Source organism: Onychomys torridus, chromosome 4 (genome assembly GCF_903995425.1).
Source record: "Onychomys torridus chromosome 4, mOncTor1.1, whole genome shotgun sequence".
Lineage (NCBI taxonomy): Eukaryota > Metazoa > Chordata > Mammalia > Rodentia > Cricetidae > Onychomys > Onychomys torridus.
In genome coordinates, this window is record NC_050446.1 from 80815829 (window position 1) to 80842200 (window position 26372).

The 26372-nt window shown below is 39.5% G+C and overlaps 1 protein-coding gene across 4 annotated transcripts in view; it reads right to left on the reverse strand.

Moving 5' to 3' along the window:
• The window catches only part of Dnajc24 (DnaJ heat shock protein family (Hsp40) member C24), a 47997-nt gene that overhangs the window by 20405 nt on the left and 1220 nt on the right, over positions 1 to 26372 (reverse strand). The window lies entirely within an intron of this gene.

Sequence of the window (26372 nt, forward strand, 5' to 3'; positions counted from 1 at the left end):
GAGCATGTGGCAAATGAGGTTTCTTTATCTCTTGGTGGCCAAAAGGCAATGGGCCAGAGTTCCAATATTCCCTTTGAGAACATGCACCAAAGACCTAACTTTTTCCCACTAAGTCCCACCTCCTACAGGTTCTACTATTACCCAAGAGCACAAACCTAGGCATCAACATATGTGCCTCCAAGGAACACTCAAAATCCAAACTATAGCTGTTTTTATATACTGAATGGTTTTTAAAATGAGTAGATAACCACATGGAAAACATAGCTTCAATCACTATCTTGTTCTTAACACAAAAAGTGATCAGGATGAGTCAGAGACATAAATATAAAACACAGAGCCAGCTGGGCATAATGGCCACGCCCCTGTGATTCCAGTCCATGGCAGGCAAAGGGTAGAGAACCACAAGCTGGAGGCTAGCACAGACTTCACAGGGAGACCCTCTAGCGGAAAACCAAGGTCTGGGGATGCAGTTTAGAGGTGGAGCGCTTGCTACGCAAGTACAAGGCCCTAAATTGAATCTCCAGAAACACAAAACATAAAAACACAGACAGGCAAATAGCAACAACAAAACAACAGAGCCATCAAGTTCCTCAAAGGAAACACAAAGGTTTACTTATGTCCCCTGGGACATGCATATTTCACACTGAAATAAGCAGAAATGTAAACTACATGGCACAAAACTGATAAACTGAACTTTGCCAAATCTCAAAACTTTCAGCTCATCAAAAACCATCACTAAAAAAAACAAATAAGGAAGACTGGGGCAAAAGACTGAGTACTCATATGTCAAGACTTGTGTCCAGAATACACCAAGAGGAGACACAGAGGAGTGAAGTCTCCTGAGCACGGGTGAAGGGGACAGCTGGCAGTTTAATTACCATCTACCTCACAGTCAAGCAGTTCCATTCTCGGGTGCTTTTGCCTAAGAGAAATAAAATATAAAAACATATATTCACCAAAAGGCTCATAAACAAGTGTATTATCTTATTAATGAAAGTTAAAAAAAAAATCTAGAACCCACATATGCCTATCAAAGAGAGTATGGATTAATAAATGTTATTAAACCCTTATAAAATACAATTGAACAGTTAAAAGCTATGGTATATTCAGAAGCACAAAATGAATATATAAAGCATTTCTTGGAACAAAAGGAGCACATTTAAATATATAACGTATGCTGGGGATGCAGTTCAGAGGTAGAGCACTTGCTACACAAGTACAAGGATTAAACTCATGAAATAAAAATTTTGAGAAATGTGTTTTATGGTGACAAAAATAATGCTTCTAGATAGAAAAGGTGGTAGGATTTGAGGAAAGAGGCAGAAGGGAAGTCTTCTTAAGAATGAGTTTGTTCTGTATGTTTTGGGTGCTAGTAACAGTACTGAAACTAAACAAAAACCAAACATATGAGAGCTGTTCAGTTTTTCACTGAATATTGGCCATGTCTCAAAAGAAAACTTTTTCAGAAATGTCTGAATTTTAAAAAAAGAACTTTTGCAAATTTCTGTAAGATGGGAAAGAAAAGTGAGAAAATTCTTCTATTATCAAAAAAGAGAAAAATGGCTGAGTGTGGTGGATCACACCTGTAGTCCTAGCACAGAGGAGGATAAGGAAGGAAGTTGGCTGAGAGTTCAAGGCCAGCCTGGTCTAAATAGTGAGTTCCAGGCCAGTGGCACAAAGCAAAAAATAAAACAGTAAAATAAAAATAGAAAGGTACAAGAAAATCACAGAATGTTAAATTAGTATAAATTAAAATTAGTAAATTACAAATAGTTTATGGAAATAGCTTTACTTTTGAGTGCATGTGCCAATTCCAGCAAGTATTGGAACATTCCCTGCAAGCACACAGTAAGTATATAAGCATGCTTTACCCATGCAAAGCCCTGGGGCCTTGCCTTCACTGGCGACCACAAAGGAATGAAGACAAGACAAACAGAAGGACACACATACAGAAAGCTGAGACCAGGTGGACTTGGCTCTCGACGGAGAAACTGCAGCAGCTCAGAAACTCAGTGTGTTTCGTATATTGAGTAGAACGGGGAGACGGGGTTATTACATGCAGCTGAGCAATGAGGGCACCATTACATCAGATAACAAGGAGGTAGGGTTTGGTATCAGCGGGGTCAAGAAGACGGTCTGACTAACCTCAGAAGCAGTCTTTGGAAGGGGGGCAGTTTGCAGGCTGTAGACACCCAGAGGAGACAGCTGCAGTGGGCATTTTCTACACACTGTCAACATGCTATCCCCTCTAGGCCTTACCCCAGGACAGAGGAAGGCTTTGCCATTTCTCATGGCTCTGAGGTTACCTTGACATGGCTGTGCCCATGTCCACAGCACAAATTTACTCAGGCCTTCAAACGCTCAGGGCTTCCTCTCCACATAAATGTTTTGTTTTGTTTTGTTTTGTTTTGTTTCCAGAGCTGAAGACCGAACCCAGGGCCTTGAGCTTGTTAGGCAAGCACTCTACCACTGAGCTAAATCTCCAACCCCATGTTTGGGTTTTTTTTTTTTTTTTAAGTGTTACTTAATAGAAAGTCAAAGTGCATTAAATATCACAATAGTATAACAGTAAGAATACTAATACTATCTTTTTTGATCCTTTAAGAAAAACTTTCTTGAGACAAGGGCTTATAAAGTAGCTAAGGCTGCCCTGGAACTCAACTCACCACATAGTTCAGGCTGCCTCAACACTTAGCAACCCTCCTCGAGTAAGCACAGTCCTGAGCCACCATACTTGCTTCTTTGGGATTCTTTATCCTATCAGTACAAAGGTGTCTGTTTCCAAAGTCTCAGCCAGCTGCTTATTTCACAATCTCAAATGGCATGACAGCAACAACTTTCCAATAATTTCCTCACACTTGGGGGGGGGGGATTTTCAATTACAGAAAGAACTTACATTGTTCAGTTCCTGTGCCACCTCAAAATAAGAAACGTTAGCACAAATAGGAAACTGTTTTGATATACAGAGGATCCTTCAGTATACTACAAAAGATTACAAAGACAGTAATGCAGTCTCTTACCAGAAATGTTCATTGCGTATCCACATATGCAGTACTTTCTCAATCTCTAAGTCAGAAGTCATTGCCACAATGTCACCCCAGTGCTCATCAGAATGTTGTCCTCAGATCTGCAGAACTGACATGGTCTGAGAGCTTGGGAAAATACGACTTCTTGGGGCCCATCACAAACCTTCAGAGAATTCCAGCATCTCACCACACTCCTCAGGCTGTGTGAGTGTGCCCATCACAAACCTTCAGAGACTTCAGAGTCTCACCACACTTGCAATGAGTGTGCTCACTGCAAACCTTCAGAGAACTCCAGAATTACACCATACTCCCAGGCTTTGAGAGTGTCCACTGCAAACCTCACAAGAACTCCAGTCACACCACAGTCCCCAGGCTGTGAGTGTGCCCCACTGTAAACCTTCTGAGAACTCAAGAGTCACACCATACTCTCCAGGCTGTGAGTGTGCCCCACTGTAAACCTTCTGAGAACTCAAGAGTCACCACACTCTCCAGGCTATGAGTGTGTCCCACTGTAAACCTTCTGAGAACTCAAGAGTCACACCATACTCTCCAGGCTGTGAGCACAGAGAAGGCTGAGAAGAACAGTTAGTCTCTACTGCTTAAAATACATAACTTAAGGACAAGTCATCAAATAGGTGCTGTCATTAAAGTTCTGTGCCAAGCACATCCTGCTAAAAATGTAAATATTTTTCAAAAGAACAATAAATGTTGAATGAGTGCCCCCCCCAATTATGTTAACTTAGGACACCATAGTGAAAATCATATTGTGATGTAAGGCAGGAAGTTTTTGATATTTGAAACTTTTTATTTGTTAATTATAAGTACCAACCTCATAATTAAATTGTTTATACCAACTCACTTCACTAATGAAGAAGACACTGAACTCTAAACTATCTGCTGCTGATGGTATTTTAACTTTATCGATTTTTCTTACTATTTTAAAAGAAGGATAGTATAATTCACAACAGACTGCAGCTACTCAATACTGTAATGGTATCTACTAGGGCAAATATTTTCAACTATACATGAAAACAATTAGGTATAAGTTATGAAACTAGCATAATAAAATATAGTATAAAATTCTAGGGATTTCAATATTTTAATAATTCATTTAATAAAACAACGGTGGATATTAATTCCAAATGACCTTTTCTACTGGCCACTGTCTGGGTAGAGATCAATACAGTATCTCTTGCTCAAATAAGTAACTTGCACAACTAAATAATTTTAAACTTAAATTGTATGTGTAATACCACAAACGTCCCAAATTTGAAATTTGCTGGTTTAGTTAGCATTTCAGATGAGATGAAGAATGCATTTAGTTTGTCAGTTTTGCTCTTTTGGGTCTGGTCCCTAGTGATCAAGTAATTACTGTGCTCTTCCAATTAGCTGAGAACATGAAAAATATAGTAAGAGACAGTTCTTCACCCAGTGGCCACATATGGGGCTCAACAATGGTCATACTGGGGCTTTGCCACACTGTACTTACAGGTCATATCGATCATATACTGTGTCCATCTTGGAGAAAAAAACAGTTGGGTGGTGTCCTAGTTAAGGTGTTGCTATGATGAAACACTTACCATAGCATTTTGAGGTATTTATCTCTGAAGACAGTAAAAGCTCATCTCTTTGGGTATCCCTTGAGAAATGAAAGGCCAGAGTAAGGCCGAGAGGACAGGAAGACGATTTGTATGAGTAAATGGGACTCTGGTAGCTACCGATCACAATGGCGCCCTCAACAGTTTCTCTCATAAAGAACTGCTTCACCTTACCGAAGCACTAGCAGAGCATTAGGAGCAATCAGAAAATTTTATGAATACAATAGATTCTTAATCTTCAGCAGTCTTATAAACACCTTCCAGATCTAGTGACTATAGGTGTTAAAGTATGCTTACCTACAATTCTGATCATCTGCTGGGGGCCGGGGAGGCAGTGCTGCTTTTTAAGGCCAACCTTTCCTTCCATGTTTGAAAAAGGTAAGAAACCTTCTTGTTTCCCAGACCCTGCTTATACGACAACCGTGCCTGTCACTCCACAAAACCAAGCGAAATTAAAAATTACAAAACAACCACAAGGATTAAATGTGGCTCAAAGGATGAAGGCCGTGCATCTGAGGAGCCTTATCACAGGGTCTTTAAGATTTCTAGAGGTATGAAGACAGTGCTCCTTCTCTTAGTGAGAGACACGTGAGAAGGCCGGGGCCTCCTTCTGCCATTCTGCAATGCAGCACACTTCACCACACTCCTACAGAAGAGTCAAAGCTGACAAGTCGAGGGAAAGCCGGAAATGGGTATGGGGTTGTCTTGTCTGTTCTTGCGGTCCAATCAGAACTTTTTCTGTGACACATCTCCCTCATTCTGCTGTAACTAGTAATGGCTTTCCTCATTCTGCTATAATTGGTAATAACTACTACCTTCACACATTTAAAAACTAGTAAGGGGGAGGGGACCTCTTCTTGGATAATCACAACATATAGAATCACAATTATTTACTCTAAAATTTAGCAACTCACCATTAAAAGGAAAAACAAACAAACAAACAAACAAACTCCTAAGACAGGGAAGAACACCCTTTTCTCCTGAACACATTTTTCCCAATTTGTTCCCATCTCAACTTTCCCCAAAGTATATATTTTTCTATAAATTTTTGAAAGGTGACGAATTGAGTGTCTTTAGTAACATAATTTTAGACAGAACTTTCGGTTTTCACTTGCAAAAGCTGATTGAGAAAATATGTTATTGAAATGAGCTAGAATTTGAAATACTGCTTTGTGGTCAAGTGGCTAGATTCCAAGTAATCCTCCAGGGCAGGGCCAGCTTGTTATCATTTGTGCTCTTAGGAGAAGTAATTAAAGTTGATAGGTGTGGTGACTACAATCCCAGCTCCTCAGATGCTGAGATGGGAGGATCAGGAATTCAAAGCCAGACTGTATGACATGGCAAGATACTGCTTCAAAGACCAGATGCACACACAAAAATAATAATAATAAGGAAGAGTAGCACTACTTTTACTTATAAAAATCAGGTATGAATTTACCTTATTTTTTATTTTTGTATTTGAGACATGTTGTCATGTAGTCCAAGCTGCCTTTGAATGCCTGATCCTCCTGTTTCCCCTCCTAAGTGATGGGATCATAGGAGTATACCACCAGGCCTAGCTATACACTCACATTTCTTGTTTTATGCTAAACCACTAAGCCTTCGAGTATGGGCCTAACTTGTTTTATTGAGATATAATTCACCTTATGCAGGGTAACCTTATGGCTCATCCTTTAAGTTGTCCAATTCATTGTTTTTTAAAAAGATGTTTAACAGAGCTGCACACTATCACTATTAGCATCAGAACATCTTTATCACATTTAAAGAAAACTTGTGCTCATTCATAGTCATAGTCTCATTCCTGTTAACCCTGCCCCCTATCCTCCCACCCACCCCCACGTCGGTCCATTCTCCCCGCTTCCCCCCAGCAGCTACTAGTTTACTTGGTGTCTTTGCAGATTTGCCTACTCAGGACACAAATTATCCAGACACAGAGACAGACACAGACACACACACACACACACAAAGAGACACACACACACAGACATAAGCACAGATACACACACACATACAAACAAGCATGTATATACTAATTAACCAAAAACAAGACCTGTGATTTGTAAGTATCTATAAAAACATACCTTTCTCAGTTAACATTGAGAATAACTGAGAGCTTAAAGGTAGATAGATAGATAGATAGATAGATAGATAGAGATAAATGTGTGTTTTGTGTATATATACACATATATATATACATATGCATGTTTACGTGTGTTTATGTACACACACATATATATATATGTTTGCATATATAATATATGTTGTGATAGTTTGAATGTAATTGATCCCCATAAGCTCATAGGGAGTGGCACTATTAGGATGTATGGCCTTGTTGGAGGTAGTGCATCACTGTGGGGGTGGGCTTTGAGGTCTCATATATGCTCAAGTCACACCCAGTGTCTCAATTCACTTCTTTTTGCCTGTGGGAGCAAGCTGTAGCTCCTTCTCCACTCTCAGCTCCTTCTCCAGCACCACGTCTGCCTGCATGCAGTCATTTCCCGCCATGATGACAATGGACTAAACCTCTGAAAATAAGCCACCAATGAAATGTTTTCCATTATAAGAATTGCTGTGAGCTGGGTGGTGGTGGCGCACTCCTGTAATCCCAGCACTTGGGAGGCAGAGGCAGACAGAACTCTGGGAGTTCGAGGCCAGCCTGGGTTATAGAGTGAGTTCCAGGAAAGGCACAAAGCTACACAGAGAAACCTTGTCTCGAAAAAACCAAAAATAAAAAAACAAACAAACAAACAAAAAAGAGTTGCTGTGGTGGTCACGGTGTCTCTTCACAGCAATAGAAACCTAACAAAGATCCCTATGCATACTTGTCTACAGCCAATACGATATGCTGCTTGTGAAGGAACATTCCCAGAAAGAAGTTGCACTTTCAGACTGAACCTTCCGCAGGCTAGTTAACTGTTTACAACTTCAATGATTTATGGAGAGGTTGGAATGTTGCAGGTCTAGAACCTAATCACAATTTACCATGGGCTACCATTAGCTCCCTAAAACAGTCAGACATTTCTTGCTTAACCCTGTCTCAGACTTAACATCCTGTAACTAACAGATAAAAATCTTTTGAAATGTATTAACTTAACAAAACCCCAGTTTCCACCAACCAAAAGGCTAAGAGGTAAGTAACCTTTAGGGTAGCTAAGTCTGTGTTCCTGGGTCATTCAATTTGGCTCCAGAATAAACTCTCTTATCCCCGTTAAGATGAGGTGTTTGGTGTGGACATGTCCTACACTCGGCCTGTGAAACATGAAGGCAGCCCTTACGAAGAGATTATTATGAACAGCATTTTGATTTTAATCCTAACAGACTCTGGCATCTACCATTCTCCCACAGCCCACAGAAGAAGCCTTAGAGTGAGGCTCCTATGCAATGACATGGCTGACAGATAAGTGACAAAGATGTATATATATATCACCTTGGCTGCTAGGACCTCTGCTGAATCCAGCCTCCAAAAAAGCCATCTTAACAGCAGGAATGTTTAAGACACTCCTCGGTCTATTTGACAGATTTCAGAACTTGGCAACACATCAGTAGAACATTAGCAGCCTTTAGGGCCAAATTAGAGTCTTTGTTTGAGATTAGTTACTGGTAGCTCTAGCAAGGAGCAAAAGAGGAAGATAAAGGAAGAGAGAGGGAGTAAGAGGACGTGGGGGTGGGGCAAGCAGGAAAAGCAGGCAGAGGAAGGGGAAGAGAAGGTGGCCTTTAAAGAAAAGGGGAGCTGGGAAAGAGGGTTGAAAGTGGAAAAAAGAGGGAAGGAGCTGAAGAAAACAAAGTTTGGCATGAATGTTTTTTTCTTCCTTCCTTCCTTCCTTCCTTCCTTCCTTCCTTCCTTCCTTCCTTCCTTTCTTTCTTTTTCTTTTTGGTTTATTGAGACAGGGTTTCTCTGTGTAGCTTTGATGCCTGTCCTGGATCTCACTCTGTAGACCAGGCTGGCCTCGAACTCAGAATTCAGAGATCCACCTGGCTCTGCATCCCAAGTGCTGGGATTAAAGGCATATGCCAAGACCACCCAGCATGAATGTTTTTCTAAAGAAGCATTAAGAGGTGGGTTTGCAGGAATTAAATACACAATAATGGGAAACTAGGAAGGGTGACTTCTGCAATACACTTTGAACAGCTACATTTAAAATTTAAAAGTAAACCGTGACCTCCAGTTTCCTCCAATGATCATCACTAGAACACTGCTGTCTCTACCTGTTCTCTAGGTTTGGGAAAGACTTACATTTTGGTTTTTGCATAACTAAGGACTTGGACAACTGACACTGAGATAAAGTCATCCTTGCAAAGTAAAGAGTGGTGACATACAGACAGTGACACTCCCCCTACCCCGTGCTGCTCTCCTATAGCAACCTGCAGCTCTTGGTGGCCACCAAGGCATTCGGTACTAATTAGGTGGTGTGCTCTGTCAACGCTCTCCTGCTCTTCTCCTATTAATTGATCATTCTGCCGTATTAGTGAAATGAGCACACTGGCTTGAATTCCCCCAAGTGCTCCACCCTTGAGAGAGAAAAGTAAAGAAGAGGATGTGACAGACGAATTCTGCCTTTCTCATCTGAATCAGCTCTAAATACTTTCCAATTCCTTTTCTTTGAAGAAATGTTTTTATGGAGCTAAAATGTATAGTTTCCTTAAAAATGATTTCTAACTTTATAATCAGATTATAATCAGATTCTGATTACTTACAGGCCTTAGGAAGCTATCATGAAAATTAAATGTACATAATAAGCACTAGCATTTTTATACATATACATTCAAACTTGATGTGGGATTAAACACCTAAGACTTGAATACTGGTGACAATACTTAATCCTTTCCACTCAATGATGAAAGAAATACACCTAAAATGAAACTCAATAAACAGGATAGGTGACTTGAATATGGAGAGAGGCTCAGAGTACAACTAGAACACTTGCAGCTTCTTAGGACGTTAAGAAGACACTCATCCTCCAAGATCACGTCTGGGTTTCATTACTGCAATCACAGTTGTCATAGAGCAGCCATTAAACAGTTGGTGAGGAAGAGCTGCCGAGACAATGGAGGACTGACTCTCTAGTCAACAGGAGCCCAGTTTAGGGAGGGATACTCACTGATTGACATGGCTGTGTCTTGTTTTCTTTGTTTCTGTGAAGTTTACTTGCTTCAAATAGGATTATGTTACAAAATGTTATATATGGGAGTACTACAAAGGTGTTCTTTATACTTTTATACCACATTAAGATTATGAAAGCTTAAAGAAAAAACAAAACAATCCAAAGGTCAAGTCAAGTCTAACACACTACTGCCACCTAATGCTTAGTAAAATATTGCCTAAAGAAAATCAACAATTCATTGTTTTATCTAACAGTTAACAAATATAATGTGATTTAAAAAAATAAGCCTAATTTTTCGAGGTTTTGTGGCTTAGAGAAAATGTAATCTCTGTTAAGGTTGCCAACCCGAAGATGTGATTATCCATCGAAAAATACTTATTTACCACCTCACTACAACACAGATACTGTGCCAGCCAATATGGATATTTAAGACAGAGAGGATCCCTGCCCTTAAGGGTTTCACTTTCTCATGGAAGAGAGCAGACATGGGAATGATCAAATTATAAAGCAACAGTTCAGATGAAGAGCCAAAATGATAGCATAACAAAGTTGCTCACTTTGGCAGGGGACATGGACTGCCATCTGAGGGATGAACACAAGTCGTCGGCATACGGAGAGACTATGGAAGAGTGGAGGAAAAGAACATCCTGAGCAGAGAGAAGTCACAGATACAGGAGAGCAAATCAGTAAGACAGCCATCAGAGTTATAAAAGAAGAACTGCAAGGCAGACAGAATGAGTGAGCAGAACTTTAAAAGGTGAGCTAAGATTAAGATGGAGCATCTTAGAACTCCACATATCTGCATGATAGAACAGAGTATCCCAGGGTTGGGAGAGGTGCAACTGCTAGCTTTCTGACCACAGGTTAGATAAACCATAGGTTCAAAGACTGCCACAGGCCAACTCACTTCACATGCTAGTCTTGGGTTCCCAGGGGTCAAGAACAACCTCACATCATCACTGAACCTGAGAGGAATAACGGAAAATGGAGAACAATGCTACCACAGTGCAGAGTAGTCAAGAAGCCAACTGCTCCTTCAGATTCTGCTCTGGAGAGTGCAAAGGAGTTGGGGCCAAGGACAGAAAAGTGAGTGGATAGGACCTCTGCCTTCAGAGACTTCTCTTTGGCTAAAGTAGCCACGGGCATAGGCAATGAAAAATAGGTTATGCTCAGCAGAATGCTAGCAAGGTTAGAGCTTACCAGAAGACCATAGAAGACAAGAGACTTTTTGACTAAGGGACATCTTCAGACAGTTATCAGAACTGTACCTTACCAGAAGGTGCACCTCCTACCATTGAAGACGAAGGAGTGGGCAAGAATGGGGAGAGAAGACTCCATTACCAATGATGGCAGGTGACGTTATTCAAATCAATGTTCCCAACAAATACAACTACAAAGCCCAGATGAAATGCAGACATTTACTTATTGTAGTACAAAGAAAGTATTAGGTTTCATTTTGTGTTTTCTGACAATATTGTTTTGGGGTTGACTCTCTTCTCTCCCTTTTCACTCTTATCCCAGTAGCTCCTTACTGTTTTTATTCCGCTTGTCTCAGTAGCCTCTCCTCCTTCCTCAATACTGTGGTCCCTTCTCTAGCTTCATAACCAGGACTGCCCCCATCACACACACACACACACACACACACACACACACACACACACACACACACACACACACACAGACACACACACACACACACACACAGAGACACACACAGACACACACAAACGGTTTTGTTAAATAAAAAACTTGGAGCCAGATATAGGGGTGAAAACCTGAGAGATCGGGTAAATAGGGAAAAACCACAGCTAACCTCACCTCATCAACTCGGCAGCTTCCAAAAGTGAGCTACTTCCTGTCTACCCACACCTATATGCCTTGCTGTTCTGCCATCTGATTTGTTCTCTCAGTCCAGCTACATCACTTCCTCTTCCTACCAAGCTCTGTCACTTCCTGTCTGTCTGTACAGACCACCAGACATCCATGGTTAACAAGTGTTGGAATTTAAGGTGTGTGCCACCACACCTGGCTCTGTTCCCTAGTGTGGCCTTGAACTCAGAGATCCAGACAGATCCCTGCCTCCCAAGTGATAAGATTAAAAGCATGTGATACCATTGCCTGACTTCTATATAGTGGCTGACTTTTTCCTCTGATCTCCAGGCAAGTTTTACTTTTTGGGAGACAAAGTATACATCAACACACACACACACACACACACACACACACACACACACACACAGAGAGAGGGGGGGAAGCGCACGAGCTAGGATCCATATAATACATATATGAGAGAGAACATAAGATATCTGTCTTTCTGAATATGTATCACCTTACTTTTCTAATTCACCCATTGTTTCAGCAAATCTTATAATTTCATTTTCTTTACAACAGACTAAAATTCCATTATGTATATGTACCACACTTTTATTATCTACTCATCTGTTGATGGATATCTGGGTTGGTTTCATTCCTTGGCTGTTGTGAATAATGCAGCAATTAACATGGATATGCAAGTTTCTTGGTAGGATGTACAGTCCTGTAGATATATGCCTGGGAATGGTATAGTTGAGTCATACAGTAGCTCTACTTTTAAGTTTTTGAGGACCCTCCACACTGATTTCTCTAATGGCTGTACTAATTTACACTCACACCAGCAATGAATAAGGTTTTTCTTGCCTCACATCTTCAACAGCATTTGTTATCATTTGTTTTAATGAAGCTAGCTCTTCTAACTACAGTTATGGAGTCTCAAAGCAGTTTTAATGTACATGCCTATGATGGCTAAGGATGTTGAAAACTTTAAAATACTGTGCTAGACAATTTTATGTCAACTTGACACAAGCCAAAATCATTTGAGAGGAGGGAACTTCAATTAAGAAAATGTCTCCAGAAGGTCAGGTTGTAGGCAAGTCTGTAAGGCATTTTCTTAATTAATGATTGATAGGGGAGAGCCCAGCCCAATGTGGGTGGTGCCATCCCTAGGCTGGTGTCCTGCACTGTATAAGAAAGCAGGCTGAAGAAGCTATGAGGAGCAAGCCAGTAAGCAGCACCCCTCTGCGGCCTCTGCATCAGCTCTTGTCCTGCCTGCTTAAGTTCCTGTCCTGACTTCCTTTGATGATGAACAGCAATATGGAAGTGTAAGCCAAATAAATATACCCTTGTTTTTTGGTCATGGTGTTTCACTGCAACAAAAGAAACCCTAACTAAGACACTGACTGACAATTGTGTCTATCTGTTTTTCTTTCTTCCCTTTCTTTTTTGAGAACTATCCATTTCATTAGACTATTTCTTAATAGGCAGTTTTGTGTTTGGGGAGTTTAACTTTTGCAGTTCTAGTTATATTCTAGATAGCAATCTCTTATCAAAAGTATAGGTGTGTGGTGGTTTGAAAGAAAATGGCTCCCATAGGGAGTGTCACTAATAGGAAGTGTGACTTCGTTGGAGGAAGTGCGTCACTGTGGAGGTGGGCTTTGAGGTCTCCTATGCTCAAGCTATGCCCAATGTGGGACACAGTCACTTCTGCTGCCTATGAATCAAAATGTAGAACTCTCAGCTCCTTCTCTAGCACCATGTCTACCTGCACACCACCATGAAATTAATGGACTAAACCTCTGAAACTAAGCCAGCCCTAATTAAGCATTTTAGTTTACAAGAGTTGCCATGGTCATGATGTCTCTTCACAGCAATTAAACACTAACTAAGACAGGTGACAAAGATTTTCACTCAAAAATATTCTTTAAATCTTAACATATCAAATGGTTGATAACACGGTAAGGCCAAAATCACAGGGAAACTGATGACCAAGGTCAAAGAATGTAAGATGTTATGATGTTCTATCACCCATTCTCAAAATCATCTTTGCAATGAACTTTGATTTGTATAAGCTCATTTGACTCAAAATAGACACATCGAGGACAGGCTAGGAGATAACAGGTTAATGGAACAGAATACAAAAGCTAAGCCAGGCATAGTGGAGCCATAAAACTCTGAAATCCCAGCTTTGGGAGGTAGATGTGTGAGGATAGGAGTTCATGTCTTATGAGTGCAACCTGTTGTGCTGTGAAATAAGGAGAAATACTTGGTCTCTACCCTGGTTTCAGTTACATAGCTCATAAAATCCTTGCAACCCAGCAGTCTTTTGTAGGCTTATGAGGAGAATGGTGACTGAGGACGCCTGGATAGATTCAGGATGATGAGGACTGGTTATCAGGAAGGCCAATGATGACTAGAGAACTAGAGCTCTCGGCCTCAGCCCCTACTCTAAAGGTGAATGAAGTGAGTTGAGTTGAGTTGATCACTCGTGGTATAGCCTATGATTTCATCAGTCATGCTTACATAAGAATGATTCCATCAACTTCCAAAGGAGAGAATTTGGAGATCTAGGTAGTAGTCAAGAACATATTTGAATGTTGCAAGGGAGCTTTACTCAGATATACTGGGATGAAAAGTCCTAAGTTTGAGACCTTCTTGTCTCATCCTATGTACTTCTTTGTCTGGTCTTTTATTGATATCCTTTAAAATATCCTTGGAAATAAATGCACATCTGTCTACACATCTGTCTGCCAAGTGGACATCTTTGCAACACCTATGTCTTAGTTACTTTTCTATTGTTATGATAATACACCATAACCAAAAGCCACCTGGAGTGGAAAGGGTTTATTTCTTTTTACAGCTAGTAGTCCATTGTCCAGTGAAGTCAGAGCAAGAATTGAACACAAGAACCTAGAAGCAGAAACTGATGCTGATGCCTTGGAGGAACACTGCTTACTGGGTTGCTTCCCATAGCTTGCTAGCCTGCTTCCTTATACAACACAGGACCACCACAGTAGACTAGGCTCTCCCACATCAAATCATTAATGAAGAAAATGCTTGACAGACTTGCCTACAGGCAATCATTTGGAAGTATTTTCTAAATTGGGATTCCCTCTTCCCAAATAATTCCAGATCATGTCAAGTTGACATAAAAGTAACCAACACAGTTCACAAACTAAATATTTTCAATAATCACTAATTACCTTTGAGATGCTACCTTTTTCCTTTTTCAACTTAGAGAAACACAAGCTGTTTTCCCAAAAGCACAGTAGTACATGATAGCAATGTCTCCCAAGAGGGAAAACAATTCTGTGGTCAATCCTTTATTTCACTCAATTGTTATGATCATATTTATTGCTGACACACGACACCACATTCTTCCCTCTTGAAAAAACATATGGAACACAAGCATATACCTATTTAAGATCAAATCGTGCAAGTACTCAGTATCTCTATGATACTTACGAGAGCACCATTAGACTCTCTTGGAAGGCTTTAAACTATCACATACAAATACAGGCAAAGTTTAAACTGTGTTGATGTCAAAGAACACATAGCAGAAGCTTCCTAAGGGCAGCCCAATGCTATCTAATTGTCCACAGTTTAACAAAGGTTAAATAGTAACCAGAAGTTCAGACTAGGGATTCAAACTTCTGCAATTTTATGGCACCTGCTAGACTTCTGCCTCATATTTGCACACTATTACTAGCCTCATTTTGTTTTTAGTAAACTGTCTTTTAACCTCTATTGTTACCTAGCCCCATCCCCAAATCAAGTATGTGCTGTAATATAGACCACAAATTATATAAATACTAAATGATAAATATTTTTAGTCACAATACATGTAAGTTTTGTAGACATAACTATTCACCAAAAAAAGTTCATCTGTGTCTCACCTAAGATTACTTTTGCTTGTTATCAAAAAGGAATATTGTATTTTAGGAAACCAGACTTAAAATATTGTGGTTTACATAGAAGGTAGTCTTGCTAAACAGATTAAAAACCCATAGGTTCAGGCTGGGCGTACAGCACATGGTACAGTGCTTAAAAGTATAATTGAGGTCCTTAATCTCCAGTATGGGAAACAAAAAAAAAAAATCCCTACATTCTAACTTAAACAAACTCTTGAAAGCAACATGATTAGGATGGCTTCCAAGCTTCTTCTGAAGAGTGGTCCTGGCATTTCAGTTAAGTCATATCATTAGAAGGATGAATATATTCACAATACCACTGAGCAGCTAAGATGCCGCAGAGAACCCACATGCTAACAACACTTCAGTTCAGCAACTTAAAGCTGAAAACCCAGTACCAAGTAGGTTGAGGCAGGAGAATTGCCTTAAATTCAATGAAATCTTGGTAAGTTCTAGCCTAACTTGGACTAAAAACCCTTTCTCAAAAATGAACAAAAAATTTAACAACTTAACCAACTTACTTAGAAATAAGTTTTAGAATGTTGGGTTTAAGGTGGAGGATAGGTTAATAGTCCATGAATTGGTTCACATAACAATAGCTGCTCAGTGTCCTGATTCACTGTGTGCAGTTCTAACAGAATAACTGAAACCAGGTGATTTGTTTTCTTGCATAGCTTCTTTTCTTGCACATCTGGAAGTGGCCTGTGTCTTAAGAGAGCTCTGCTGATCATCCCTGGCAGAAGGGTAATAGAGACTGTGTGCAAGAAAGTGAAAGGGACCAAACAGCCTTTTACCAGGAATATGATTCCCCAGATAACAAATCTACACCAGTGATAATAGCATTTCCTTTTAATATCCCACCTCTCAACACTCAGAATTAGAGATTAACTCCACACCACACAAGCCATAACATGACACCACGTATCCTCTCCTCCACCGTATTAGAGATTCAACTCTCTGTCATACCAGAGTTGAACTTCCTTTCTCAAACTGTATGCAGTCTTCCACAACCAAGGCCCCTGATGGCACCAACACATCTAGGTGCACCCTCTCCTGTAAATTACTTTGACCAGCATTCAGAAGGTGTTCATCAGGCCATGGAGACAGCAGAGGTAAGAGCACTGCTGTCCTGACTGTCCTACAAGGACAGTGCTAGTTGTGAAAGAGCTGCCATGCATCCTGATTCCTTTCTTCTGACTCCCATAGCAACTCTGGCTCCTGTTCTAAGTTTCTCATAATGCCCAACTAACTAGCCTGAAACGAGATCACTTCCTTCGTAATGTGCTCACAAACATGTTTAGAGAGCTGTTCTTAGCTCCCTACACCAGTGTGGTAATTCCCTTCTGATGCAGCATGGGTACCCTTTCTAACTTCTCTTTCAAGACATAAAACAGATTATAGAATGAACTTAATGATAATCTATGCATAATTATAATTAATGAAGCTTCTAAATACATGCACAAGTAGAAAATTGTATTTTATACCCTTCCAATACCAAAAGCATCATCAACACTCCAACCTCAAGTGACATGGATTTTCTTTAAGATTATGGGACATGCTCTAACTGCAGCATGGAATTTCCCAGTAATTCTTTTCCAATTGAAAAGTATACTGTAATATTACCTGTGTCAATGGGAAGGGACCCCATTTTTTATCTTAACAGAGCTTTATCTTTAAAAAAAAAATAGCTATATAGATTTATAAGCAATACATGAATAATGTAGCTATTATTTTCATCCCTAGATGATTTTAAAGCAATTGGTTATTATTAAAACTGTTACTTGTGGGAAATGAAAACACAGTTTAGAGTTGACTTTCAAGAAGAAGAAACAATCACATAAATAAACATTAATAAACATTGCTAGGAAATTTAGTTGTTTGCTTTTGCATAGTAAATCATTTGTCAAGAAAATAAATACTAAGTAAAAGGACCATCTTTAGGGGTAACTGTGCATTTGACATTTACATGTGTTTTTAAAGCATTCTAAAATATTGCAGTAACTAAAACTGTTTTCATCATCAGAACCTCGAAAAGCACTACATTCACAAAAACTGAATAAAGGAAACAGTATTTACTAAATCAACATGGGTTGTAAACTTAGCAGCCTGCGATTTAGCAATATTTTATCCCAACAACTAATTATGTAGGAGGTGTTAAATTCAGAGTCTTCTAAATGTGGGAAAAGTACATGTAATAAATGTGCCTTTTTATAAAATTGGACACAGAATGGTATTCATTCAAAAAACTTTATTCTCAGCTGCTGTAAGACTGTTGAAAAACATAGACTGAGAAAATAGTCAATTAAAAGCTTGTTTTCGTAACAACAACAAAAGCAGACCTAATAACCATGATAAATAATCTGTTTCCCTTATGATTTTTTTCTTAAATATATCTGAAAATCTAAACTTACCACAAAAATAAGGGCAATAATTTTCACTCCATAAGGTATACACAATCCATATCCTTTTGAAAGTAAAAGAGACTAGTAATTGGTCTGGCCTTATGTTCTACCTCATTAACTGTAAGATGCTGCACAGAAACCCACAAGAACAGAAGTTCTGTCTTTAAGCAATTGTAAACCCTTTTGCATGGTAATTTTGGGAGAAAGTGTGAAACAATGGAAGAAATTGCAGAACTGGAAATATGTGATCACACTTAAGATTTTTAATCTCCATTAATTCTGTTTCTCACCAGCCACACTTTAAACTTTAGATTTCTCAACTAGATACATGCTGTGAAAACAACTACATACATCCTTGCATTATTCATTCATTCATTCATTCATTCATTCATTCATTTATTTATTTATTTTATGTATTTATTTATTTATTTATTGAGACAGGTTTTTCATTGTGTAGCTCTGGCTATTCTGGAACTCTCTCTGCAGACCAGGCTTGTTGTAGAATATTTGTACACAATGTGAAGATGTGTTGCTGTGATTGGTGCAACAAAAAGCTGAACAGCCAATAGGCAGGAGAAGATAAGTGGAATTTTGGGGGAGAGAAAAGAAGAGAAGGAATCTAGGCATGTAGGAAACACCAGGGAGCCATGTGGTAGAACAAATTAATAGAAGCAGGTTGAGTTATAAGAGCTAGTTGGGAAAAAGTCTAAGCTAAGGCCAAACTTTCATATTAACAATAAGTTTCTTTGTCAAATTTGTGGGCTGGTGGTCCCACAAAAAAAGTGCCCATACAATGGCACCCAATATCTGACTACATATGTGTACATAAGGACTGAAAAATCTTTCTGGTGACAATGGTCTCTCAAGTAGGCTTGGTGCTTGTAGTGTACAGAGATATAACTTTTTTAAGGCTCTCCTACTGAGCACTTGAATAAGTTTATGAGCAGGAGGCAGCGTGCTACTTGGTGGTAGGAGACTAGGTAGAAATGCCTACCACAGTGTGGATCCAGAAACCTCCCAGAGCTGAGGTAGGTAAATGTGGTTTCTGGGTCAGTACCCATCAACTTCAGGCTAGGCTGTCATGGAACCAAGGTGGACCACACCAGCCACCAGTGCACCATATGCTAAATGGAGCCATGTGGCAGTAGTCTAGCAGTGTAAGGTTTGGCTCACACAGTCAGAGAAGGTTGCAGATACACAAAAAGTCAGGTCCATACAGAGACAACCTCTAAACAGATACAATATTCTTAAAAATATCCTTAGAAGCTAAAGAAAGAAAAGAAAATGGGCATAGGCACTCATTTAAAAAATAAAATTAAAACTTTAAATAATAAAATCTTTAAAGAGAGAGTAAAGTGATATAAAAGAAAAAAGCCACATAAAGATGGGAAATAGATAGGGTGTCTGGATCCTGTATGGTGCTTTGATGACTTCAAAATACAATAGCTGCTGAGAGACACTGGACTATGGAAATTGCTAAATTAAACCAATCTATATTTTTTAAAAATGTCTTTACTTCAAAATGGAAGTCAGAAAATACATTCTATTGGGAGAGAAGTTTTGCTTTTGTTTCCACAGAAAACAAAAAGCTATAGATTTCTTCAAAATTAATAAAGACTAGATTTGATTGGGGGAGACTTCTTGAAAATCTTAGCAACAGACATAAAGAGAAAAACTACAAGAAAGGTGACCTATATGCTGATCCCTCTACTATGGGAACAGCTCTGAGACTGAATGAGACATGATAAATCTTGTCGGCTGCACAGTCCTGATGATGTATTATTACATGTCATCCTTTCATATGGTATGGGATAGAGGTTTTGTCACACAGTTCAAACAGACTTATAAAACTGACAATTTTTTTTTTTTTTTTTTTGGCTTTTTTGAGACAGGGTTTCTCTGTGTAGCTTTGTGCCTTTCCTGGAACTCACTCTGTAGCCCAGGCTGGCCTTGAACTCAGAGATCCACCAACCTCTGCCTCCCAAGTGCTATAGGATTAAAGGCATGTGCCACCACCACCCAGCTCGACAAATGTCTTTTATCTGCTCAAACATGGAACAAAAAAATCATCTTTAGTTGACTTGTGCACATCCCACATTCCATACTTGTGTTAATGCAGATATGTATGTTACCTTTAAAAGTCTGCATGCTTTTAGAACAAATGAACTAGATATGAATAAGGACAATAGAAGTAGCCCAAGTGATCCAGACTCTCAGAATGCCTCTGTTGCAGTTTCCTCAAAAAAGATATATCTAGAATAAATTTAAAGCTACTAGCTCAGATGGTCCAGACTCATAGACTCCTCCAACCAGGACTTTAGGTAAGCTATACACTTTCACACCACACAGAGACTAACCAAAAAATAATACAGCTAGCTCTCCTGGAACTTGATCATTATCCCAATTTTCTCAGAGTCCCCAAAAGATGCTATCACACCCAGACAATAGGAAGCAGTCTAGAGAAGAGGATGCTCACATTCCCAAGAGGTGGGGTGGGTGTTTTTTGGTCATTGGACATTTGTTATGGTGTAATGGAGTTGATTATAAATTATTACTGGTCATGGTATGGGAAGAAACTAGCAAGGGAAGTTAGATCTCTTTCTGAAAAGGAAAAGGGGTGATATAGTATATTGATACAAAGTTAAGGTTATTTTTGTTATACTGTATATATATTTTCACTCTTGTTTAAGGTATTGTATCTATACAGCTCATTTTAAAATGTAATGTAAAGTTCTAGTCTTTAAAAACTATTTAGGATAGTTAAGAAGTGTAGGTTAGTAGTTAGTCATCTATAATAATCAAACGTAGAGTCATGTGAGGTTTATTTTCAAGATTAAACAGATATATTTTGAATAGATAGGTGATCTTCAAATACCCCCAGAGACCTACAGAATATGGCATTTGGGATGTTTTAATGACATAAGGCTTTTCATGACAGTGAGACATGTCTGCTTCTGGAAGCACCAATTTACTTTTAAAAAAAAAGGATGATGGGCATCAAAGAACCTCCATATGGAGTTTGCTTTCATTGTGGCAAAGTTAGCCACTGAGCAAAGAAACTACCCTTGCCTCAACTGCTGATAGTATGATGTCCAAACTGGATAAGCAGGATACAAATGAAAGTGAATGCTGAACTTTGCCAAGACAAGGTAAGACAGTCCTGCTTCACAGAAAAGTCTGTCAGATATTCTAGGCCTGTAGGCTGAACATGGATGCCCCAACATTGCAGAAGAATATTGGGTGACTACTAAGACAGCCAGTTGTCTTTGTCATTTCTATAGTTTTGGAAGTTGTATGCTCTGTACTTTCTGTTTACTCAGGGAACATTTTATCCTTCTCAGGTCTTTGATGGGGTTGAAGACTAGACAGTTATAGTTACAGGATTCCTTGTTACGAAATTCAGAAAATAAACTTACATAAGAGATGTAAAGCTTATAAGGTTGAGAAAATTAAAAGCTAAAGTTATTTATCTAAGATGTTTTTAGGTCTAAAAAGATACTTTTAGGATGGTAATACAAGTTACAATAAAAAGTGGTTTAGGTATAAATCTTCAGATTTACTAATATAGAATAGGTAATATAGTAATTTCTCCAAATTTGCCAAATATAAATAGACAGAACTTCATGAATGTAATTCTTACCTGATAATTGTTCTTATTGTATATAGTTTTACTTTGTTAGAGTTAAAAACCTTTCCTTTTTTAGGGTTGGGGATTTAGCTCAGTGGTAGAGCACTTGCCTAGCAAGCACAAGGTCCTGGGTTCGATCCTCAGCTCAAAAAAGAAAAACAAAAACCTTTCCTTTTCAATTAGATAAAAAGGGGGAAATGTAGAATATTTGTAAATTGTGTGTGTTGCTGTGATTGGTATAATAAAAAGCTGAATGGCCAATAGCTTTGCAGGAGAGGATAGGCAGGATTTCTGGGGAGAGAAAGGAAGAGAGGAAGGAATCTAGGTGTACAGGAAATGCCGGAGAGACACTGAAGAGGCCAGACATACAGTACAGAGTGGAGGTGACTAAACCATGTGGCAGAATACAGACTAATAGAAACAGGTTAATTTGAGTTATAAGAGCTAGTTGGGAAAAAAGCCCAAGCTAAAGCTAAGCTTTCATATTAATAAGTTCTGTGTCTTTTTTGTTTGTTTGTTTTTCAAGACAGGGTTTCATGCCTTTACTAGAACTCACTTGGTAGCCCAGGCTGGCCTCGAACTCACAGAGATCCGCCTGGCTCTGCCTCCGAGTGCTGGGATTAAAGGCATGAGCCACCACCGCCTGGTGAGGGGTGCTATTATTATACCAGGCTAACAGGCACACATCAGAACTCTTCTGACAAAACTAGGATTTGGCCACCTAAGTAATCAACCAAAACAAAGCCTGCACTTGATTGCTGCTTTTAGCAATGGAGAAGTTAGTGATGATCCTGACAATCGGAACTGTGAGGAGCGGAAAGACCTGAAGGAAGGCAATAGAGACATCTTCTGGCAACAGTTTTCCTACAGAGGCCAGAGAAGGAGCAACATCTCTGGAGCAGCAGAAGTGGCGTCAAGAATCTGGCTACTTTTTAACAAAATGAGAGGAAAACTCAGCACATTCCAGTCCTGAGAGGACTATTCCAAAAAAACAGCCAAATATCTTCAATACCCTTACTATTAGCCTATTGGTAAAAGCATGGAGTTTTTTTCATAATTCATAATTCTGCTTTTGCTTTTGTAAAACAGAGCTGAAGAATAAGAAAGCCAAGGCTTCTAAGAAGCCTATAGAACCCAAATCCAGAATGTAAAGCCTCAGAAAGAAGAAACCCACTTCAGTTTTGAACCTTGGCAGAGCAATTGCAGTAGAAGAAAACCACCAGAGGCACAGGCAGGAGACAAGCAAACAGAATAAAAAAAAGAAAGAAAGAAAGGAAGGAAGGAAGGAAGGAAGGAAGGAAGGAAGGGAGGGAGGGAGGGAGGGAGGGAGGGAGGAAGGAAGGAGGAAGGAAGGAAGGAAGGAAGGAAGGAGGGAAGGAAGGAAGGAGGAAGGAAGGAAGGAAGGAAGAAGGAAGGAAGAAGGAAGGAAGGAAGGAGGAAGGAAGGAAGGAAGGAAGGAGGAAGGAAGGAAGGAAGGAAGGAAGGAAGGAGGAAGGAAGGAAGGAGGAAGGAAGGAAGGAAGGAAGGAGGAAGGAAGGAAGGAGGAAGGAAGGAAGGAAGGAAGGAAGGAGGAAGGAAGGAAGGAAGGAAGGAGGAAGGAAGGAAGGAAGGAAGGAAGGAAGGAAGGAAGGAAGGAAGGAAGGAAGGAGGAAGGAAGGAAGGAAGGAGGAAGGAAGGAAGGAAGGAAGGAAGGAAGGAGGAAGGGAGGAAGGAAGGAAGGAGGAAGGGAGGGAGGAGGAAGGGAGGGAGGGAGGGAGGAAGGAAGGAAGGAAGGAAGGAAGAAAAGAAGAGAAAAGAAAAATGAAAAGAAAAAGAAATGAAAGGGACAGGAACATGACGGTTCCTAGGTGTGGCGAGTAGAAGGTTTACTGCAGATGTGTGGGATAGCATAGTCAGAGGCAGGGACATCTGGGAGAGTCCAGAGTGGACATGACCCCGAGCCATGTGAGGAGAGAAGGGAGAGGAGAGAGATGGGAACCAGGTACAGCAGCAGCTAGGAGGCCCGAAGGCACCAAGAGGGTGGGTAACCAAAATGGCTGAATTATATCAGGAAGACTAACCTCCTAGGCTACAGAGTTCAGGGTAGGGGCGGGTATGGCAGCCAGGAGGGTCCTGTAACAGCTAAGGGCTGAGGGACTGAAGGGAGAACCTGGTGGCCAGTGTCAGCTTTGATGAGTTAAATAGGCACCTCCGCCATTTGTCTCAGGTTTGAAACCTGACACAAACCATGTAGATCATACAGTATGGCAAGAAGAAACACAGGGCACACAACAGAAAGAGGGGCTCTCTTTTGTTGCAAGTGGTGATTATGTTGGTATAAAATTCTCAGTCATCTATAAGAGTTCTGTGAGAATTCCAAAGCAAATGCTCACAACTGAAGAATGAGATGCTGATATATAAAAATAAGTTATACTAATTCTACACACTGCCAGTCAATAACTGAAAAGTGAAATTGGAAAAAGAGCGGCATTTACAAAGAAACCAAAACATCAAATTGGTAGGTACAAACGCAAAGAAACATTGTAACATCTCTGTCCTAGTTCAGTCTTCTGTTGCTGTGATAAAACCCTCTGAACAAAAGCAACTTGGGGAAGAAAGGGTTTATTTTATCTTACAACTTCCAGGGCATGAGCCGTCCTTGAGGGAAGTCAGGCAAGAACTGAAACAGAAACCATCCAGGACGCTGCTTGCTCTCTGGCTCTTTTACTCCCTCACGGCCTTATGCTCAGCTAGCTTTCTTAGACAGCCCAAGTCCACCTGCCTAGGGATAGTACCACCCACGATGGGCTGGGCCCTCCCACACAGTGTCCCAAGGACAAACACTGGCTAATCTGACCCAGGCAATTACTTAACTGAGGTTGCCTCTTTCCAAGTGTGTCAAGTTGACAAGAAAAACTAACTTCATAATTTCTATACTAAAAATGATTAAGTATTGCTGAGATAAATTAAAAATGGTTTAAATAAGAAGTGGAAAGAATATGATGTGTTCATGTATTCAAATTCAATACTGGTAAAGCATCTATTTTGCTAAAATGGATATATATTAATGAAATTTTATGAGACTCAGCCAAAACTGTTTTTTGTTAGACTTTTATAAGCTGATTCTAAAATTTCTATAGAAATGTGAGCAAGGGCCAGCAAGATGGCTCAGTGGGTAAAGGCACCTGCCGCCACACCCAAGGACCTGAGTTGTATCTCCAGGACCCACATGGTCAAAAGAGAGAACTGACCCTCTCATATTGTTTTCTGACCTATACACACCAGTGTTGTTGCACACAATAACAGATATACACAATAACAGATACACACACACACACACACACACACACACACACACACACTGTTTAAATGAAATAAAAATTTAAGAAAGAACATAAGCAAACAAAAGTAAACTTAAAAAGAGTAAGAAAATTTCATATAATGCCCAGAAATAGACAGGCTAATGGAGAAAGAAAATGTTTTCAGGAAACGATGTTGGAGGAACTACACCTCTATACTGAGTCTATATAAGTCTACACAAGTCTAGCCAGCAACCTCAGCCTATGTAGAAGGCAAAGGTCTAGCAGTAAATCAAACTATAAAGCTTCTAGAAGAAGACACAGGAGAATACTGCCATGACTTTAGAGAAGACGCAGAAGCAGTACATATAAAACAACAAACCCAAACTGGGAGTATAGCTCAGTAGTGGACCGACATAGATTCTATATAATATATTTTTAATGTGTCTGACAAATAGGATCACATAAAGCCTTCTCAGTGCTCAACTAAAAGACAACAGAACATAGAAGGATCTCCAGGTCTATCCAGTCAATTATCTAGCATAGCATTATCTAACATTGACTAGCATTAACTAAAGTACAAGGATGATTTGGAAAAACTTCAACAAAATGTACTTGATTTTTCTGATATATCTTAAAAATTCCAAGGCAGAAGGTGCCTGAAGTTCCTTTTCCTAAGACTTGGGTATTAGCACATTTTTGATGGTTAGATATATTTCCCAATAAACATAGTTTGAGCAAAATATCAGAGACCATATTTGTCATAAATTAGACAAACAATGCTGCTTAAATAATGATTCTTTGCTCTTTTTTTGTAAACTGAACTAAATGGAGACCATTAGTAAATGAAGACCTTGGCTCACAATCATCCAAGTATGACTGGATAAATTAACAGAACAATCCATAGGTTCTAGATAATTTTATGTACCACATTAATTTAAAAACAAATAACTATTAGTGAAAAACAATAAAAAGGCTTAAATTATCACTATCCAATAGAAATTAATCTAAGCCACAAATAAAGGCCACACATGCATGTTAAACACAAGCAAAATTAAGTGATATTTTGATATTATAAATCCCAGCATGGAGGGGAAGAGGTGAGCAAAAAAAAACTCCACCCCTAGTCAAGGAGTTACTGGTATTTGATAAGTGCAGGCAGAGGAGGAGTCAGTTTTCTTTGAGGGTCCGGCTCCTGATAGGTAGACCACACTCCAGGGCAGGTCCCAGAACCAAGAGTATTTGGGCAACACAAATGGAACTCCATAGGTTGGGAAGAAGAGAACTCGAATTGGGGTAAGTAGGGAGATGGGAGAATATCAGGGAGAAGCTGGGGGAAAGGGGATGGATATGATCAAAATTATATGAAATTCTCAAAGAATAAAAATATTTCTTAAAATTTTAATATTATATGCAAAACAAGCACATATATACTGTGCAACCACCAGTCCATAGAAACTATTAGCATTTTAAAATATAATCAGCATAAAAATATCTAGACTTTTATATTCTTATTTGTGCCAAGTCATCAAAATCCAGTGCACATTCTATATTTATAACACATTTAAACAATTTTATGCACAGAACAGTATACATTTCAAGTACTCAATAGTGT